Raw genomic sequence first — 21,364 nt, 5'->3', positions numbered from 1 at the left:
GTAAGAAGCATCAGGGCAAGGTCCAGAGTCACAAGCCAAATCTAGTCAGGCAAAAGGTAAAGAATCAACAGGAACACCACAAAGTTAGACCACCAGTGTAACAGCCTATGTACTATCAAGCTGTATGTGCTTTCAAAATAGTTCCCAATATATTGAAGCCCAGACCACCACACGTGAACTTTCATGCAAGTGCCCCAGTGTAATGTTAGTTGTACTATCAAGTACTGTAGCATATACTTTGGATCATTATATACAAGCTACATATGCACATTCGTGCATGTACCAGTGTAATAGTTGGTGCAGCATGTGCTTTGAAGGATCTATATATCCTTGTATACTGAAGCCTGGACTACCACATGTGCACTTTTTTGCAAGCATGCCATTGTAACCATGTTCCAAACACACATATAGTCAAAGAGTAGACCATGAATCCACTTCCAGAGAGTAAACCATATTTAGACATTAACACAACATGACATCAGTTAACAAAATGTAGATTGTTTATGTATTTGAAAACCTGGAATTGTGTGCACGTTTGTGTAATGTATATGTGAGTTTATATAGCCTTAAAGTGGAAATAAACCCTCTTATCCTTTACAACTAAGGGATCTACCATCTTGACCTTTGTTTGATCTGCAGTTGTTTATGATACCAGCCATTTATTATTATTATTATTCACGATTTATATAGCGCCAACAGTTTACGCAGCGCTTTAAAATGTATGGGGGGGGGGGGGGGGACAACACAATTACAGTACAATACGAAAGGTAAAGGAGGGCCCTGCTCATAGAGCTTACATTCTAAAGGGGGGGGGGTGGTACAAAAGGTAATAGCTGCAGAGAATGATTTGATGGGGGCGGCTCGGGGACAGTTGTTAGGCGGGTTGTGGGATAGGCTTTTGATGGTTTGATGGTTTGGCTGAGAGCACGAGCACTTATGGCCTTCAATGTAACTGTTTTGGGAAACAATGAAATCAATGGATTTCGTTTCACATTAAGTAGATTTGACAAGACTTTTTGTTGACATTCATAATTCACATTTTGTTCTGACTAAGTAGGAGACTGAAAGTTCAAGATTAAAGTATTGTGTAGGTATTGTGTAGGTTCTATGTTTTTCTCCATAAGAAGCTAGAAATTTATCAACAATCTGCAACCTATCTTGTGAAAATCCAGAGCTAGAAGAACATTTAGGCGATCGTATAATCTAAATAATATTTTATAATCCAAATAACACTGTACATGTGTTTAATGTTCTTCTAAGGTTGAGTAGACTTTTCTTATCAATCGCGTATGTTTATAGTTTAGCCATTCTTACAGGTGTATATGTAACTGAGCAACAGTTAAGTAGTGCTGTTGGGAAATGTTGATTTAAGTGAAGGTTCAATCTTTTTTGTTTAAGTTAGCACAAGGTATTCTGTGTCAGGCTTACTACCAGTTTCGAGCATCTCAGCCTAAGATAAATACGATGAAAATGGGGCATTGTCTTCACAGCTGCGTTTGCGTTAATAAATTCCCTACTGATGTTTAACTAACTCAAGTGATGTCAAATAGCTCAGATTTTTCAAAAGTAGTAAATTGGTTAATGGATAGGTGTCTACTTTGCCATTACAGAAGAAAAAGAATATATCCAGGCTTATTCAAGTGACACCTTATTTAGGTATAAAATGAACAGTAGAATGTAGTGTGTTTAAATCTAAGACGTGTTAATTGGAGGGGTCAAGTGAATGTAAAGTAGTTATCTTTTGAATGGCGAGTGCATTTCTGTCTGCCTAAGTGAGTATATTGATATATACCGATACAAGTGCTCTGAAGGCATGGTAATGTATACCATTATTTCTCAACCCTCAAGTATGTATGGTAGGTGTCAGACAATCTCAAGTCCATGGAAAAGTTGGTAGCCAGATCCATAATGCCAAGCCTCCTACTTGTTACTGAAACTACCAAGCTTGATAGAGACATTATATTGAAACCAATTGGTTCCTTACAACCATGTTACACACAGGCTTTTTGCTGTGCATTGAGGTTCATGACTACAGAATGCATAGAGATTGTTCATGATTTTGTAATACATTTATTCATCCAGACAGCATATCATTCCTATGGGTGTTACCTATCAAGACTAAAGGACATTTGTATGGTGTACTGGAAAGTGATATTTGGCTGTTTACTTCTAGCCGCACATACATGGCAAAGTGTTAATTCACAATTGATTCTGTTCTCTGACCATCTTGCACATCTCTTAGAACAATCTAGTATTCTTCTAGATATCTCCAGTTGTTATTTTTGTCTACCAATAATATTCTACCTTGTTTGATGATCTCTGCATGTCCAATTGCTCCAAAGCTACCCTTATACTCATTGATCCTGTGAACTATTTGAATGCCGGAGCCCAGGAGCTTGCTTTTGCTCCACACTGCCCTCAAACTCAAAGGAAATGGATCACACACCCATAACGTCTTTCCGTTAGCTGTATTAAACAAGGAAGCAGCATATAGCACACACTGCTGACCCTCTGCCTGAGGCCACCCTGCTAACGCATTTCACCCAGAGCAGGCCTTAATTATAGAGATATGTTTTCTGGGCTTTGGCAACTGACTAGTTTGCAGGATAAAGGAAAATAAGGATATTCTGTATGATCATGGATATGTCTCTATGATTACGCCCTGCTATGGTTGTAATTCAATAGAGGAGTGGCTTCACTGCAGGTTGGTAGTGTGTGCTGTATGCTGCTTGCTTATTCAAAAACTGGAAGAGGTCATCAGTCTGTGACTCATTTCCTTTCAGTTTGTCAGACTGTCTGCTCACCTTATCAGGTCTTTTCAGGACTTTTGCTGGCTCTCACGCCATTGCACATCCTAGTTTAAGAATCTTCAATACAGATCAACCATTGTGCCCCTGTATTCTGGCAGCATACAGTTTGTAAGTTGTCCCACTTACAAAGAAATGAAGGGTCTATAATTTTTGTCATAGGTGCATTTTAAATGATAAAGACATAATATCAACCAAAAATCCAGTAAAAAAAAAGTAATACAAATGTTATAAATTGAGTTGCAGTTCAGTAATAAGTATTTGATCCCTTATCAACCAACAATAATTCTGGCTCCCACAGACTGGCTACAGTATGTGCTCATGTGGTACACAGATTAGTTCTGTCAATTTATCCACTTCAGCCCCGGAAGGATTTACCCTCTTAATGACCAGGCCATTTTATGCGTTACGGCACTGCGTCACTTTAACTGACAATTGCGCGGGCATGCAACGTTGTACCCAAACAAAATTGATGTCATTTTTTTCCAACAAATAAAGCTTTCTTTTGGTGGTGGTATTAGATCACCTTTGTGGTTTTTATTTTTTGTGCTATAAACAAAAAAAGCGTCAATTTTGAAAAAACAAAACAAAAACACAATATTTTTACTCTCTGCTTTAATACATATCCAAAAAATAAATAAAATAAAAAAATGTATTCATCAGTTTAGGCCAATGTGTATTCTGCTACATATTTTTGGTTAAAAAAAAAAACATCGCAATAAGCGTATATTGATTGGTTTGCACAAAAATTATAGTGTCTATTTTTTTTATTTTTTTGCTGGTAATGGCGTAAATCTGTGATTTTTAGTGGGACTGTGACATTGCGGTGGACAAATCTGACCCTAAGTGACACCTTTTGTGGACCAGTGACACCAATACAGTCATCAGTGCTAAAATAATGCACTAATCAATGTTTAAATGACACTGGCAGGGAAGGGGTTAACACTAGGGGGGTGATCAAGGGGTTAACTGTGTTGCCTGGGTGTGTTCTAACTGTGTGGGGGATGGGCTCACTGGGACAACACAGAAATCGCCTCCGGCAGCGTGCATATGCCACTGCCCACAGTATCTATTGCATGAAACAACGTATAGGTATGTAGTTTCGTGCAATAGAGCCACCCTGCTGTCGCATATGTGCAGTGGGTGGTCTTTAACCACTTAAGAACCGTCTCACGCCGATATACGTCGGCAGAATGTGACGGCTGGGCACAATCACGTACCGGTGCGTGATTCTTTAAGTGCCCAGCCGTGGGTCGGGAGCACGCCGCCAGTGGCGTGCTCCTGACCCGGTCCTGTGCTCCATGACCGTGCCAATGGGACCAGCAGACCCAATCACCGCTGGTGTCCTGCGATCCGGTCACAGAGCTGAAGAACGAGGCGAGGTCTGTGTAAACAAACCTCTCCCCGTGCTTCCCTGTGCGGCTGTCACCGATCGCCTCTTCCTTTTTATAGGGAAGGGCGATCAGTGACATCACATGCCAAGCCACGCCCCCTACGATAAAAAAAACACATAACGTCATACATAACACTACACTGCCCCCTAGTGGTTAACTCCTTCACTGCCAGTGTCATTTACACAGGAATCAATGCATTTAAATAGCAATGATTGCTGTATATATGACAATGGTCCCAAAAATGTGTCAAAAATGTCTGATGTGTCCGCCATAATGTCGCAGTCACAATAAAAATCGCTGATCTCCGCCATTACTACTAAAAAAAATAATAATAAAAATGCTATAAAACTATCCCCTATTTTGTAAACGCTATAACTTTTATAATTATCTCTTAGTAGTATAGTGTCTGAACGGATCAATATCTTTGATCTGATCAGACCAATACTAGTGTCCCCAGTAGTTTAGGGTTCACAAAAATGCTGCGGTAGCGGGATCAGCCCAGATACTTGCTAGCACCTGCGTTTAGCCCCTCCACCTAGCCCAGCCCACACAATCGCAGTATCAGTCGATCACTGTCACTTACAAAACACATAACTGTAGCATTTGCAGGGTCAGGCCTGATCCCTGTGAACGCTTAGCCTTGTACACACGGTCGGAGATTCCGACTGAATGTGTCCTATCGGACCTTTTTGTCGGATATTCCGACTGTGTGTGGTCTCCATCGGAATATCCGACGGACCAAGTTTTCCAACTTGCCGGTAAAATTTTCCGACAAAATGCTCCTATCGGACATACTCCGATCATGTGTAGCCTACTCCGACGGACAAAGTGCCACGCATGCTCAGATCAAATTCCTAGACCAAAGCTATTGGCTACTAGCCTGAATGTAGTCCCGTCGTAACGAAATAACGTCATCACATTATGTACAATCGGATTTTCCGACAACTTAGTCCGACCGTGTGTATGCAACATCACTTCCGAACCTCTTCGGGAATTAATCCGTCGGAATTACTCGATGGATTTGGTTGTCGGAATCTCCGACTGTGTGTACAAGGGCTAACAGTTTTTTGGTAGCGTCTGAAGCAGTCGCTGACAATCAGGTGCTCTTTTTACCTGTGAGTTTCACTAGTTGTACCAGTAAATTTAGAGGCCACAATGTTCAATCAAAGGTACACTAGTGAAGAGGCCTACACGTTTCTGAGCAGGGCAGATGAGAGTGAAAAGGAAGTCACCCATCTGTCAGATTCAGACTCATGATACGATCCTGTAGAAAGCAGCGGCACCCTAAAAAGCATAATACATAGAAAAAAACACTAATCCCAATGTCCCCCTATAATTTTGACCCCCAAAAAAAAGACAAAAGGGGGTTCTCCCCTATGGTCTACCCCTGCCAACAACTAACACCACAGAAACTGCGTAAGTTATCTTAATGGAAAAAAAACCCTCACAAAAGACTGACTTGGTGTCACCCTTATTTGGAAAGGGGTACCACTTGTACATAGACAATTATTACACAAGCATGCCAGTTTTTAGTCACTTGTTTGATCATGGAATTGGCGCATGTGGTACCATGTGATCTAATCGCCGGGGCTTACCTGAGTGGCTTGTAGATTTTCATCTTAGACTGGGGGAGAGAGACTGCTTTGGAAGTAATAATTTGCTCACAGTGAAGTGGAGGGATAATAAGAATGTTTTTGATCTGTCCTCCCTTCACACAGATAAGACAGTCCAAATTCCAACGGTGACTGGTGTTGTAGAGAAACCCCTCAGTGTCCACGAATACAACCTTAATATGGGAAGGGTGGAGCTCAATGACCAGTTGATGGCGCTGTACTTGATTGCCCATAAGGCCAGACGCTGGTACAAAAAAGTGTCTGTATACTTATTCCATTTGGTTCTGCTGAATGTTTATGTGCTATACAAGGGGTCAGGATGAACTGGATCCTTCCTTAAATTCCAGGAAGAGATTATCACAGCCCTTCTGTTTCCAGACAGTGCTGTGGTCCAACTTCCCAACACAAACGCATTGAGCCGGCTGCATGAGAGGCATTTTCCGTATGTCCTTGCTGGTACCCCTACCCAAAGAGCACCCCTAAGAAGATGTCGTGTCTGTAGAAAACGTGGATATAGGCGTGGCACCCGCTATTATTGTCCCTCCTGTCCTAACCTGGTCTTTGCATCGGTGAATGTTTCGAACACTACCACACACACTATTGGAGTATTAGTGTAGGGTACAGTACTGCACAGACTGGAACACACTTTCACAGGGTCTCCAAAGATGCCGTCGCATTTTTAGAGACCCGAACCTGGAACCGGACCATTACAGTTACAAATAAAAGTGTAAAAAAAAAAAAAAGTAAAAAAAATACAAAAAAAATTTAAAAAGCCGAAAATAGTTGTTTTATTGTTCTTCTTTTTCTATTCTCTATCTATTGTTCTCCGCCACAGTTTAAAAATAGAGCATATATGCCAAAGTATGGGGACATGGCTGAAGGGGCAATTTGCCCCTAACATTAGGCCCCCATGCTTCGGCCTATATTTTTTACACTTTTTTTGGCACAGATTGTTGTTGTTTTATTGAGTTAATGTTTTATTGTTACCATTGTTTGCTTTGCAGGTACGCCATACAGCTGCAGCACTGATTTATCTATCTTGACAGCAATAGCGTTTGCTCTCATGAAACGTAAATCAGCGACTCCAGCGCTGTAGGAGGTGAATTCACCACCACAAAAAATGGTGCATGTATGCCCATCATTAGAAGGTGGTGGATGCAGGGCTGTATTCTAATGGTGAGCATACCCACCGATCAATTTCTTTCTTCATTCAACTCACAGGCTGCATGAAAAAAAAAGAACATTACAATATATGCCCAAAGGACCAGCAACGTACTGGTATGTTTCTGGACTTTGATTGGTTATACCAGAGTGATGCCTGCAGGTTTAGGTATCATCTTGGTATCATTCTTTCTAATTAACTAGACTGCTTTTACAAGCAGTGGGGGGAACATCGCCCCCCCCCCCCCCCCCCTGCTGTCTTCTATGATTTTCTCGGGCTCTCCTGTCTCCTTTGGACTATTTCTCTGCTAAAGGAACAGGCCGACTTTGCCGCATTGAGGGACCAGTGGACGGGGCCATGTATTGTAAAATCTTTGATGAGAACCATCTTCCCTCAGCCAGAACACTGAAGATGGGTCATGGATGGGTCTTCCAGCATGACAATTTCCCAAAACATACTGCTAAGGCAACAAAGGAGTGGCTCAAGAAAAAGCACATTAAAGCGGGGTTCCACCCGAAAGTGGAACCTCCGCTGATCGGATCCCTCCCCCTCTCCGGTGTCACAATTGGCACCTTTCAGGGGGGAGGGGGGTGGAGATACCTGTCAAAGACAGGTATTTACACCCACTTCCGGGCATAGATTCCCGTGGGAGTCTACGCCATTTCCTGTCCTGCCGCGTTGTCTGCTGGGACACACACGGGTCCCAGTGACAGCGCAGAGAATTCCTATTGCGCTGCGCGACTCGCGCATGCGCAGTAGGGAACCGGGAAGTGAAGCCGATTCGCTTCACTTCCTGATTCCCTCACCTAGAATGGTGGCGGCAGCAGCCGAGGGCCAAGCGATTGATCGGCTGCCGGCATCGCTGGAACCCGGGACAGGTGAGTGTCCATTTATTAAAAGTCAGCAGCTGTAGTATTTATAGCTGCTGGCTTTTAATATTTTTTTTTTTGGTGGAATCCCTCTTTAAGGTCATGGAGTGGCTTAGCCAGTCTGCAGACCTTAATCCTATAGAGAATTTATGGAGGGAGCTGAAACTTCAAGTTGCCAAGTGACAGCTAAGAAACCTTAAGGATTTAGAGAAGATATGTAAAGAAGAGTGGACCAAAATCCCCCCTGAGATGTGTACAAACCTGGTAACCAACTACAAGAAACGTCTTACCTCTGTGCTTGCCAACAAGTCTTTCTCCACTAAGTACTAAGTCATGTTTTGCGTGGGGATAAAATACTTATTTTGCTCACTGAACTGCAACTCAATCACAACTGTAACATTTGTATCATGTGTTTTTTCTGGATTTTTGGTTGATATTTTGTCTCTATCATTTAAAATACACCTATGATAAAAATGATAGACCCTTAATTTCTTTGGAAGTGGGCAAAATTACAAAATCTGCAAAGGATCAAATAATTATTTTCCACACTGTATATCAAGAGACTTATGCCACGTGCACACGAGCCGATTTTCCTTCGGAAAAATCTTGGATGGTTTTTCCAATGGAATTCCACTCAAGCTTGGCTTGCATACACACGGTCACACAAAAGTTCACTGAACTATCGACCGTCAAGAACGTGGTGACGTACAACACTGCGACGAACCAAGAAAATTAAGTTCAATGCTTCTGAGCATGCGTCGAATTGTTTCGGACCATGTGTAGGAATTTTGCACTTCAGAATTGCTACAGACGATCGGAATTTCCAATCGGAACTTTTTCCGACCGAAAAATTTAGAACCTGCTCTCAATCTTTTGCTGGCGGGAAATGGGCCAGAAAAAGTCTGATGGAGCATACACACAGTCACATTTTCTGACCAAAAGCTCACATTGGCCTTTTGCTGGCCGAATTTCCGATTGTGTGTACGCGGCATAACCCTTCACCTTCGTAGTCACTTTAATTGTCCAATGGGCTCCTATAGTTGTTTCTCTATTGTCTCTTGTAGACTTCTGGTAGTTCACACCTCAAACGCTACTGATTCCTGATCACCCACTGGACAGAATTTGTTCAACAATCATTTTATTCTCTATCCCAAATAAAACTGCAGGTTTATACATTATTTTTCCCATATCAAAGCTGAATGATGTTCTTGCGTATTTGCCAAGTCCTTTGTACTAAACCAACGAGCAATACATAAACCAAGCATCTTTACATCTTTATTTTATAAAGCTTAAACCTCATTACCCTAACACAGTTGACTTTGGAAGATTTTGTTGGATTATTGCATTGGCTTTAAAGTTAAAGCTGGGTTTTATCCTTTCAAATAGACAGACAATGTTACTGTTTATAGTGAGCATTTTTGTGGAAAACCAAGTATACAAGAAGATTATCTAAATTTACATGTAATCTCCCTATAAATTCAGCTACTTAAGATCTTCCATTAATATTGCTGTGAAAAAGGCTGGAGAAGAAGCTTTCTTTCACAATGATCCTGTCTCTGTAGGGTTCAAAAACAAAGCTAATTGGGGCCTGATTAATCTCCTCTAGGTATAGGCTTTATGTTAAAGTCGAACATGAGTTTGACTTGAACATTGGCTGTTCGCCAGTAGCCGAACAGCGAACAATTTTGAGTGTTCGCGGCAAATTTGAAAGCCGCAGAGAACCCTTTAAAAGTCTATTGGAGAAATCAAAAGTGCTAATTTTAAAGGCTTATATGCATGGTATTGTCATAAAAAGTGTTGGGGACCTGGATCCTGCCCCAGGGGACATGAATCAATGCAAAAAAAAGAGCAGTTTTTCCGGGAGCAGTGATTTTAATAATGTTTAAAGTGAAACAAAAGTGTAATATTCCTTTAAATTTCGTACCTGTGGGTGTCTATAGTATGCCCCTGTAAAGGGGAGCATGTTTCCCGTGTTTAGAACAGTCTGACAGCAAAATTACATTTCTAAGGGAAAAAAAGTAATTTAAAACTACTCGCGGCTGTAATGAATTGTCATTCTGACAATACATATAAAAGTTCATTGATAAAAACGGCATGGCAAAATAAAAAATGCGTGGGGGTCTCCCTACATTCCATACCAGGCCCTTCAGGTCTGGTATGGATATTAACCACTTCCCGACCAGCGCACGACGATGTACGTCGACAGAATGGCACGGGCAGGCATATTGGCGTACAGGTACGTCCAATATTCAATGCCGCCCTGCCATCGGGAGCGCGCCGCCGGCGGTGCGCTCCCGCGCTGGTCGGGACCCCCGTGAGTCCGGTCGCGGGACCCGCGGACTCGATCGCCGTGGGCATCCCCGCGATCGTCTCACGGAGCGGCCGAATGGAGGAAATGCCGAGTAAACAGCATTTTTCCATTCTGCCTAGCAACTAGTGACGCTGATCTCTGCTCCATGTGATTGGAGCAGAGATCAGTGTTCACTAAATGAAAGCCCAACCCCCCCACAGTTAGTAACACACCCCTAGGAACACCTAACCCCTACACTGCCACCCACTGGTTAACCCTTTCACTGCCAGTGTCATTTACACAGGAATCACTGCATTTATATAGCAGTGATTACTGTATAAATGACAATGGTCCCAAAAATGTGTCAACAATGTCCGATGGGTCCCCCACAATGTCGCAGTCACAATAAAAATCACTGATCGCCGCCATTACTAGTAAAAAAAAATAATAAAAAATTATTAATAAAAATGCTATAAAACTAATTATTTGTTTGCACTATGCACACCACAGCTCGAATTTTAAACCAATTGTTCACATTCCAATAATGGCTTTTGATCAGTATTTTTTTGGATCAATAAAAATATTTAAATTTTAAAAATGCTATAAAACTATCCCTATTTTGTAAACGCTATAACTTTTGCGCAAACCAATCAATAATCGCTTATTGCGATTTTTTTTACCAAAAATATGTAGAAGAATACGTATCGGCCTAAACTGAGGGAAAAAAATGTTTTTTATATATTTTTGGGGGATATTTATTATAACAAAAAGTAAAAAATAAGGAGTTTTTTTCAAAATTGTCGCTCTATTTTTGTTTATAGCGCAAAAAATAAAAACCGCAGGGGTGATCAAATACCACCAAAAGAAAGCTCTATTTGTGGGAAAAAAAGGACGTCAATTTTGTTTGGGAGCCACGTCACACGACCGCGCAATTGTCAGTTAAAGCGACGCAGTGCCGAATCGCAAAAAGTGGTCTGGTCTTTGACCAGCAAATTGGTCCGGTCTGAAAGTGGTTAAGGGGAACCCCACGCCAAAATTTAAAAAAGAAATGGCGTGGGGTCCCCCCAAAAAATCCATACCAGACCCATATCCGAGCATGCAGTCTGATAGGCAACAGGAAAACCATACCAGGCCACATGCCCTCAACAGTGGGAGGGTGCTTTGGAGTAGCGCCCCCCCAAAGCACCTTGTCCCCATGTTGATGGGGAGAAGGGCCTCATCCACACAATCCTTGCCCGGTGGTTGTGGGGGTCTGCAGGTGGGGGGCTTATCAGAATCTGGAAGCCCCCTTTAACAAGGGGACCCCCAGATCCCGCCCCCCGTGTGAATTGGTAATGGGGTACAAATGTACCCCTACCATTTTACAAAAAAAGTGTCAAAAGGGTTAAAAAACACAAGAGACGGTTTTTGAAAAGTCCTTTATTAATTTCTTCTTCTTTCCACTAGTTCTTCCATCTTCTTTCGGTGTTCTTCTTCTTCCTCCATCATCTTCTTCATGTTCATCTTCTTCTTCCTCCTCTCTTCTCATCCCGCATCTTGCTCCGGATTCTTCTCTGCTCCGTCCGCACGATCTGCCTCAGCAGGAGTCTTCCACCATGTCATGCTTCTGTTCTTCTGGACACTTGTTATACAACAGACACACAAGGACTTCCCTATGGCTTTCCCTGTGTTGTCAGAGGGGGGCGGGGTCACCCGTTTACGTAAATGTTGAGGGTATGTGGCCTGGTACGGTTGAGGAGGGGGATGATGCTCTCTCATCCCCCCTCTTTTCCTGTGGCCTGCCAGGTTGCGTGCTTGGATAAGGGTCTGGTATGGATTTTTGGGGGGACCCCACGCCATTTTTTCTTTAAATTTGGCGTGGGACTCCCCTTAAAATCCATACCAGATCCGAAGGGTATCGATTTTGAGGGGGACCCCCACAGCGTTTTTAAAAAAAATGTTGGCGCAGGGTTCCCTTTAATATCCATACCAGACCTGAAGGGCCTGGTGTGGAATTTAGGCGGACCCCACACATTTTTTTTTTTTAATTTTGGTTCGGGGTTCCCCTGTGGGGAAATTCCATGCTGTTTTTATCAATGAACTCTTATGTGTATTGTCGGACCGACAATATATTATAGCCATGAGTAAGTTTTAAATTACTTTTTTCCTTTAGAAATGTTATTTTGCTGTCAGACTGTCAGAAACATGCGCCCCTTTACAGGCATACTATAGACACCCCCCCCCCTCGGTACAAAATTTAAAGGAATATTAGACTTTTATTGTTTCACTTTAAACATGATTAAAATCACTGCTCCTGAAAAAACTTCAGTTTTTAAAACTTTTTTTGCATTAATACATGTCCCCTGGGGCAGGACCCAAGTTCCCAAACACTTTTTATGACAATACCATGCATATAAGCCTTTAAAATTAGCACTTTTGATTATTCATGTTCGTGTCCCACAGACATTAACAGTGTTCTCGGTACCCAAGGATTAGGCCAAAGTAAGTATAAAATGTTAATTTTTTTTTAAAGGAAGACATAATTAAAAACATTTTGTACAAGAGTACATGAACAGTTATTGCATAAAGATATAAATTGTCCACAAAGAACAAGCAGACCCCACAGGTAATGTGGGGAGTTGAGATGTATGTCCTGATGTAATCCTCTACATGTTTTGTGGTTTTAGCTGCTTCTTCAGGAAGAGTCAACCATAAACATCTACAAAACATATTATTTAAATAATAGCTTTAGCTTTGACTCAATTCAGAAACGATAGGCTGAACATTTCTGTTCAGAAAATTGAAAACTGACTTTAGTTGCACATAAAATTGACATATTTATACTCAGTCAGGGGACATTTTATACATATTTATCTTTAATTTTAACCCGAAATGTACAGTGCATTGCAAAAGTATTCACCCCCTTGGCTCATTACCTATTTTGTTACATTACAGCCTTTAGATCAATGTTTTTTTAATCTGAATTATATGTGATGGATCAGAACACAATAGTCTAAGTTGGTGAAGTAAAATTAGAAACATATATACATAAAACTATTTTTCAGAAATAAAAAAACGATAATTGGCATGTGCGTATGCATTCACCCCCTTTGTTATGAAGCCAATAAAAAGCTCTGGTGCACCAATTACCTTCAGAAGTCACATAATTAGTGAAATAATGTCCACCTGTGTGCAATCTAAGTGTCACATGATATGTGATCTGTCATTACATTGTTACCTTTTTGAGAGGCCCCGGAGGCTGCAACACCTAAGCAAGAGGCACCACTAACCAAGCCCTGCCATAAAGACCAAGGAACTCTCCAAACAAGTAAGGGACAATGTTGTTGAGAAGTACAAGTCAGGGTTAGGTTATAAAAAAAAAAATCCAAATCTTTGATGATCCCTAGGAGCACCATCAAATCTATCATAACCAAATGGAAAGAACATGGCACAACAGCAAACCTGCCAAGAGACAGCCGCATACCAAAACTCGGGCAAAACCAGACAAGGAGGGCATTAATCAGAGAGGCAGCACAGAGACCTAAGGTAACCCTGGAGGAGCTGCAGAGTTCCACAGCAGAGACTGGAGTATCTGTACATAGGACGACAATAAGCCACACACTCCACAGAGTTGGGCTTTATGGCAGAATGGCCAGAAGAAAGCCATTACTTAAAAAAAATGGCACGCTTTGAGTTTGGGAAAAGGCATGTGGGAGGCTTCCAGAATGTATGGAAGAAGGGGCTCTGGTCTGATGAGACTAAAATTTAACATTTTTTGCCATCAAAGAAAACGCTAAATCTAGCACAAACCCAACACATCACATCACCCAAAGAACACCATGTTTTTCAGCAGTCAGGACTGGGAAACTGGTCAGAGTTGAGGGAAAGATGGATGGTGCTAAATACAGAGATATTCTTAAGCAAAAACTGTACCACTCTGTGTGTGATTTGAGGCAAGGACAGAGGTTCACTTTCCAGCAGGACAATGACCCCAAACACACTGCTAAAGTAACACTTGAGTGGTTTAAGGGGAAACATGTAAATGTGTTGGAATGGCCTAGTCAAAGCCCAGACCTCAATCCAATAGAAAATCTGTGGTCAGACTTAAAGATTGCTGTTCACAAGCGCAAACCATCCAACTTGAAGGAGCTGGAGCTGTTTTGCAAGGAGGAATGGGCAAAGATCCCAGTGGTAAGATGTGGCAAGCTCATAGCGACTTATCCAAAGCGACTTGGAGCTGTGATAGCCGCAAAAGTTGGCTCTACAAAGTATTAACTTTAGGGGGGTGAATAGTTATGCACATTGACTTTTTCTGTTATTTTGTCCTATTTGTTGTTTGCTTCACAATAAAAAAACTTCAAAGTTGTGGGCATCCTCTGAAAATTAAATGATGCAAATCCTCAAACAATCCATGTTAATTCCAGGTTGTACTTTTACAAGGCACTGTAACTGTATCTGAGCTACAAATACTGAAAACGCTATTTAATCATTCATTTTATTATTTAAAGCAAACTCACCCATCCATTCTTGTCTCCATGGGGTTTATTTACTAAAGACAAATCCACTTTGCACTACAAGTGCATTGCAAGTGCACTTGAAAGTGCACTTGAAAGTGCACTTGGAAGTGCAGTCACTGCAGATCTGAGGGGAAGCTCTGAAATGAGGGCTGATTTTATCATCCAATCATGTAGAAGCAAAAATGCTGGTTTTTATTTTCCTTGCATGTCCCCTTCAGATCTACAGCGACTGCACTTGAAGTGCACTTGTAGTTCAAAGTGGATTTGCCTTTAGTAAATAACACCCCATGTGTTATTTTGTTGAGAAATAACTTTGAAAATGCCCGCTAGCATTTCTAGCCATGGACAAATTGAGTAAGAGCAGATGATTCAAGTAGCAATTACCTCCTGGAATCCATCTGACCTTAGCTCAGGCAGGAGGGTGTGCTCTAGCTGAGAAAGACCCTCCTCCAGATGACAGGAAAAAAATGACCATGAAGACTCTTGGTATGTATGACATCATTTTTACCAAGGCCAGAAACCAACTGAAGAAATGCTAAAAAAAAGTTTTAAACAAGCATAATATATCTTCCTTTCTATTTACTGTTGCTAGTACTGAAGCATAAGAATAAAAAAATATTATTGTTGATTGAGTGAGTTTCGTTCCTCTTTAACATTGCATGGTCAGTGGCCCTGATGACTAAGTCTGTCATTTTTTATTTACTGTTTCTGAATTTTTCTGAATGCTTAGCTACCAACATTTGGAAAGAATTCCAAAGGAATGCCTTGAAGGGTCTGAAAAATGGCTACTGTACACATAAGGGAGTGGTCACAAGTGGGTGTGGCCAATAAAATAGGTATGTCTTGTAGTGTTGCACCTTGGTTCCTATACTATACTATGTTGTAGACATAACAGGGCCCTAGGTACACTTAACAGGACATAGGTGTAAGAAAAGTTCCAATGCCAAGCATGTCAGCGTGGGTAAGATAACTCTACTGTTTGTGTTATGCCACGTACACACAATCAGAATATCCGGTGGACTTAGCCCGGCCGGACAAATGAACGGACTTTTCTCCGTGTGCGGGCAAGTCCGTTCATTTCAAAAGTCCGGCGGACTAGCACACAGACGGCCGGCAGTCCGACGGACAATTTTGAGTCAAAACTTCTTTCTATGTCTGCCGGACTTTTGGGAAAAAAAGTCCGCCGGAGCCCACACACGGGCGGATTGTCTGGCGGACTCTGGTCCGCCTGGCCAAGTCCACCGGATAGTCCGATCGTGTGTATGGGGCATTAGTGTGAGTAAAATATGGCCCATCTTTGTTCTCACTGGGATAAAATAAACTTCATATCATTGGTGTGTTCTAATTCACAGACTTAATTACATTAATTCCATCCATATGTATTTTCCAAATGCTTTTGCTGCCTTTATGTAGTATGGTGTAACCAAACAAATTTGGGTCCCTTGTACTTCTGGACCATTTAACAGTTGCATTAAATACTATAGCTATTGTTGCTCTTGTGTGAGCCAAAAATAAAAATAAGCTGCAGTGTGAAATGAAAGCACTGCTTCCTTTGCTGTTCACAGGATATTTGGAGTGAGATTGGGTGATGTCACTACTGTGCGACTCACTATTCTTCATTCTGGAGACTAACATAAGGAAGCAAAGCTGTGCCTCTACCAAGATGGCTGCCTATATACAGAGACATTGGGGCTGATTTACCAAAACTGGAGAGTGCAAAATCTGGTGCAGCTCTTCATGGGAACTAATCAGCCTCCAGGTTTTTTTTGTCAAAGCTTAACCCCTTCACGTCCAGAAGTAAAACAAATCTTAATGCCTGAGCCCAATTTTGCAACTTTGACATGTGTTAGTAAAACCGTACATATCATCACAACTAGTTTGTTCATCCGATTGGATTATACCTTGTTTTCTTCAATTGGGCTTTCATTTGGTGGTAAATGTGAATGGATATTTCCTGACTTTTTTTTTTTTAAATATCTAAGGAAAAACTGTCCCAAAATAGTAAAATAAACATTGTTTTTAAACGGAACTGTATATTTCTTACTACTACCATAACCTACCACCAAAGAACAACCCAAAATAAATTCTCCTGCTTCTGATGATTGCAGGGATACTACATATGTGTATGTTAGTTGTTGTTTGTACCATAGTACAGCCCAGAAACAATAGTGCACATTTTGCTTTTTTTTATCCTACCTAAAACACATCGACACTGACACTAACTGACAGTGATACTATTTTTTTTTAAATCCTATTCAAAAAATACTGACCCTGCCCTTTGACCTTGGCCTTTGAAAGACACAATAGGACATTGGGGGTTATTTACTAAAGGAAAATCCACTTTGCAGTTCCAGTGCACTTGGAAGTAAAGTGGCTGTAGATCCGAGGGGAACATGCAAGGAAAATAAAAAACAGCATTTTAGCTTGCACATGATTGGATGATAGAATCAGCAGAGCTTCCCCTCATTTCAGAGCTACCCCTTAGATTTAGATCAACTGCACTTGAAAGTGTATTTGTCTTTTGTAAATAACCCCCTTTGTTTCTTTCAGAGTTGTGCTTCTACTCTCAGGGTTGCAGTATAATTTGAAATTGGAACTGGAACTGTTTTATTCCCATTGACTTTTTGGTGATTTATTGAGTAATTTTATCATTGTTTTTATTATTTATTTCATCATTCAGTTGTTTTTTTGAGCCATAATTTGCTTTTTTCAACTTGGCCTTTGACCCTGACCTTGACCCAAACACAAACCCTAGGGCTGACCTAGATCAAACCTCGATCTAGGTATTTTTTTTATTTTTATTTTTTTAATAATTTTTTTTTCTACACACACAGGTTTTTTTTCTATCTCTGCAAGGACAGAGAATGATACAATGTATCTGTCTCGTCCATTCACAGAGACAGAAAACAAAGGGGCGGGCTTCACGGTGACTGAATTCTCTGATCCCGGCAATCAGGTGACCCAGAATCGGACGTTGCCCTTTACCATCCTTTTTAGGTTGCAGCTTTCAGAATTAACTTTCTCCTCCTGAGTTCTAGGTAGATACAAAACAAAAATAATTAATGCGGTAATATATTTTAAAATCATTACATTTAAAATGTAACAAGTGCAAGTACCAGGATTTGTCTTGATAACTGGTTCCTACAATCATATGCCAAGGATTGGCACCAGGAACCAATATGGTTCTCCTCCAGGGTACAAGTGCTGACAATAAACATGCTGATGAGGAGGAGGAGAAAGTAGAGTAATAGCTCTGGGATCTGATGCTCCTTCATCAGAGCTGAGTATATGACCAAGTTGTGCTACTTGCACTAAAGACATTGAGGATCTGACCATGCTGTTTGGAAGCGTGCCTGGATCACGGGACCGGTTGAACAGAATTACAAATTGCTAGGCGGGTAAGACCGTTCCCAAATATTTATCTTGAATGTATATTCAGCTGCTTGTCTGGAGTTCATATTTAAAAGTCAGCCACACAACACTATCAAATCAAAAGAAGAATCTAACAGCAGCCTATAGTTATTATCATAATGTAAAAACATTCAGGTGGAAGGAAAATTAAAAAAAAAAAAAACATTTGTGTTTGCACATGATTGGAAATGAGCAAAAGTTCACCATTTACTAAGCTCTGTGGAAAATGAGTGCAACTACACTTGCAAAGTGTACAGTCTATTTAGTCTATTAGTCTATTAGTAAATCAACCCTAGGGGTGTAACTTTAAGTTCCTGGGCCCTGATGCAAGAGTTGACTTGGGGCCCCCACAATACCACCCACTGCTTCCACTGCACGCTTGGCCCATCACCTTGTGTTGGTAAAACCGAAAACTCGTATAAAAAAAAAAAAAAAAGGAATGGGCCCTTGCCCAGCCAGCTTGGGCCCTCTAAGTTTACTAAATTACCTCTGCAGGGTGAAGCAGCAAGTGCTTTTCCCCAGCGACTCAATGTAAAACAGGGGTAGGGAATCTCTGAGAGGTACATCACTGGAGTTCAGCACCCTCTAAAAAAATAAAATAAAAATAACTAGCAAGGTCTAACTAAATAGGAAGGAAAACTTAGAAATATATAATAAAACAAATGTCACTGTAGGGCAGTGGACGGTGTCAGTAAAGCAGTGAACAGTGTCAGTAGGGCAGTGGATGTGTCAGTAGAGCAGTGGATGTGTCAGTAGGGCAGTGGATGTGTCAGTAGGGCAGTGGATGTGTCAGTAGGGCAGTGGATGTGTCAGTAGGGCAGTGGATGTGTCAGTAGAGCAGTGGATGTGTCAGTAGGGCAGTGGATGTGTCAGTAGGGCAGTGGATGTGTCAGTAGAGCAGTGGATGTGTCAGTAGGGCAGTGGATGTGTCAGTAGGGCAGTGGATGTGTCAGTAGGGCAGTGGACGGTGTTAGTACAGCAGTGGATGTGTCAGTAGAGCAGTGAACAGTGTTGGTAGGGGAGTGGATGTGTCAGTAGAGCAGTGAACAGTGTTGGTAGGGGAGTGGATGTGTCAGTAGAGCAGTGGACAGTGTTTATAGGGGAGTGGATGTGTCAGTAGAGCAGTGGACAGTGTCAGTAGGGCAGTGGACGCTGTCAGTACAGCATTGGTCGGTGTCAGTAAAGCAGTGAACAGTGTCGGTAGGGGAGTGGATGAGTCAGTAGAGCAGCGGACACTGTCAGTAGGGCAGTGGATGGTGTCCACAATTTTTAGTAGCCCTGTGTGGGGGGGGGGGGGGGGGGTGAGGGGTTTAGTCAAATATCAGGGGTCTAAACAAACCCCTGATGTCTCACTTTTGAGACGGAGAAAAGGAACTGAGGACAGATTGCCCTGTCCCTTTCTCTGGAGCCTCAGCTGCACTGGACAGTGAATGGGTGGGAAGTGCTTTGTACTGAGTGGCTTCCTGTTCATTCACAACATGAAGCATAGTAAACACATGTTCATTAAGAAAGGGAAGGGACTGGCAAATTACATTTTTACTGGCCCCTTCCAAGACTCTACACCCTAAAACATCCCCCATAGTAGCCGGCAAGAGAGGGGGGGAGCCGAAAGGGTGGCATGGACAGCAAGAGGAACAGGGACAGGAGAGGGGGCAGGGGTAGAATTTACTAGACCCTATCATCTGTATTTTCCTGAAGCTGAATGCTGTGGGAGGGGGAGGAGGAGAAGCAGCCATTCAGCTGTTGCTGGAAAATACATTTGATCGGGTTTAGTAAATGCTGCCCCCACAGCCCCCCCCCCCCCCGTTCCTGCTCCTCTTCTGCCTGGGCCCACTGCAGCATGAGCAGGGTCGTCATTGCGACCCCTGCGACCCCTTTTGCTATGCCCATGATCAGCCCCTTGGTGTTTTCTGATTGGACAAAGTGGACATCATGATCTTCACCTTCTCCAATCAAATAATGTCTTGTATTCATTAAAAAACAAAACAAAAAAAAACACAAGACATTTAGTTGACAGTAGTGCCGAACTGACAAAATAAATGTATGATATTGGGATTTCATTCTAGACCAATGGAGCTGTAAATGAGGCTTTATATACAGAGCAACCACTATTTTATTTGTATTATTATTTTTCTTTTTACTGTTACATTTTAGATTATGTAGATCTTCACCTGAGCTAGAATAGTATATGCAAGAAATGGCAGCCCCCATTGTTAATCAGCCCCAAATCATAAAATATCCCTTTTACATTGTTAATTTTGACCTTTTTAACATAAGGTCTCATTTCGTTTTGCAGAAATCCCATGCTAAAGCAGCTGCAATCTCCAGTGGTCCATCGGCACGTGCCGAGACCTGCAGCTGTTCGCCTGTCACATGAAAACCCCTTGACTTTTTTTTTTCTTTAAAGTGAACCTGTGACAACAGAAATACAAATGCTTCCATTGTTAACTTGTTTAAAGTGTAACTCCACTTTTGTTGAGAAAAAAAACATTCCCCTCTGGGTGACCTATGTACATTGTAAGGATTATAACAACCTTTGCTGCAGATTCTTACCTTTTTGTTATTCTGAAGAAATCCATGTGTGTTTGTCTGTGCCTCTGTTCTGAGTGGGTCTAATGGGAGTGGTTTCATAATTAACTATCAGGTGTGCAGCTGGAAAGCACTAATGAGGAAATCTGCTGGGCCTACATCCCTTTAGATGTGCTCCTATTGAAAGTATCTCTCCAAAAATGACATTTTTTTTGCAGAGGATGCCTGAAACCTGACTTGTATCCTAGGCAGCCTTCTGGGAAAATTGGTGAGCCAATCACACAAGCAGAAAATTATGTTTTTGGGGAGTGGTCAGTACACACTTTGTGTACAGAACAACTCCATGTAGCCATATTGCAATACATTCTCAGAAAAAAAAAATGTCATATCTAGCCAAAAGCACAGTCCTTTGTATAATTGTATAGTGTCAATTTAATTAACTTTTTAAGTTTAGAACTTTATAATACTAAAAGTAACTTTAGCTCTAGTGGTAGATGTGTTTTCTAGTGAATCACTGCAGTCAAGAACTATATTTTAAGGGCCTGGTAGCCCATTTTTATTAACCTCCCTAGCGGTAATCCTGAGTCTGGCTCGGGTTGGGATTTTACTAACACAAGCGGTAACCCCCGAGCCAGACTCGGGATCTCATCGCTGGATACAGGGAGGACACGGAGAAGTTACTTACCTTGTCCCCTGGATCCAGCGATGTCCTCCGCGCTGTGTGATCGAGCTGTCCTCCGCTCAATTCACACAGTGCCCGAATGCCACCAAGCTCCGTTCCCTTCGATGTTAC

Source organism: Lithobates pipiens, unplaced genomic scaffold, assembly GCF_037356315.1.
Source record: "Lithobates pipiens isolate NorthernLeopardFrog02 unplaced genomic scaffold, aLitPip1_a1.2 Scaffold_19, whole genome shotgun sequence".
NCBI lineage: Eukaryota > Metazoa > Chordata > Amphibia > Anura > Ranidae > Lithobates > Lithobates pipiens.
The sequence above is the reverse complement of the archived record's forward strand: the minus strand, read 5'-3'. Positions refer to the sequence as shown.